This window comes from Frankliniella occidentalis, unplaced genomic scaffold (assembly GCF_000697945.3).
Source record: "Frankliniella occidentalis isolate FOCC.00 unplaced genomic scaffold, Focc_3.1 Scaffold48, whole genome shotgun sequence".
Lineage (NCBI taxonomy): Eukaryota > Metazoa > Arthropoda > Insecta > Thysanoptera > Thripidae > Frankliniella > Frankliniella occidentalis.
Genome location: NW_026267178.1, coordinates 744,247 through 745,529, shown reverse-complemented (window position 1 = coordinate 745,529; position 1,283 = coordinate 744,247).

The following is a 1,283-nucleotide window of genomic DNA, read 5'->3' as shown; positions in this document are numbered from 1 at the left end:
TGGGCTGGGGGCGGGGCGGGGCGGGGCGGGACCGGGCAAGGCGGGGAACGCCACTTGACGGCATCCTCCTCCCTCCGTTCCGGCGAGCTGCCGCGAAGCCCGCCGCGAACCGTGCTTTACTTATAAAGGGAGAGGGAGGAAGGGTGAAGGGTGGGAGGGGGAATTTCGGGGCGAAAAAAACAACTAATCCGCACATGCGAAATTCTCTCGAAAGCCTTTGCCCTGACAGCCTGGCCACATATTAAGAGTGGGGGCTTAGGTTGGTGTTTGGGCGATGAGGGTGGGTGGGGGTTGAATCCCGCGCGATTCTAAACTTCCCAAACGCGCGGAATATGTACCCCTCGCGGGGCCCGCGCCCGGTCACGCCGTCACGCCGCGCGCTCTCTGTCCCTCGCGCGGGCGTCCCGGGGCTATTTGCATTCGAGATACCGGCAGTAGTTTAGCGGCCCGCGCCGCGTGCTTTACGGGGCGGTCATGGTGTCGTCCTCGTCGCTCGAGAGAGAGAGAGAGAGAGAGAGCGAGAGCAGGCGCACGGGTAAATACACTTGCAGTTTCACCTCGCGACTGCGGCGGAGCAACGCCAGAGCGCGCGAACCGCAAAAGTTTTGGGGAAGGAATAAAGATCTCCCGCACATAATTTGGCGCTGCAGAGTCTGGTGTGGCACGTGGCGGGGCGGGGCGGGGCGTGGCGGGGCGTGGCGGGGGCCGCCGGGGCCGCCTTACACTTTGGAGCCCCCCGCACTTGCTAATGGACGAGCCCCTTATTGTCTGCCGCACGCCCGGCCATCGCTCTGCGCCACGCTACGCTACGCCACGCTACGCTGCGCTCTCCAGCTCGCTTTTATAGATTATTACCTTGATGTGGGAATTATTCCGAGAGCCCCACTGTGTGTGTGTGGCGCGGCGGGCGGCCCGTGCACTCCAGGTAATGCACCCGCCCCTTCACCCCGCAATTTCTCATAGCGGCACGTCGAGTGGACCGAACGGGCCGCATTGCGCGAGCGCCCCATCCTTTCCCGCTCGTCGGTCGGGTCGGGAGGGGTGGGGTGTGAGGAGGGCCAAGGCCTTCCTCTGCTGCTGCCTGCTGGACGTCGTGGAGTCTGTGTAACGAACGTCGGCAAGGGCGCGTTTGGGCCGCTGCCGGGCGGCGGTCGGCGGGGCGCCTTGGGGGAGGATGCGGCACCATCAACTCAAGCGACCAATAGCACTTAAAGCCGTTTTACGTGGTCAGTTGTAAACGCCTCACCCTGCCCGGCCACAACCCGACGGGGCCCCCCCCCCCC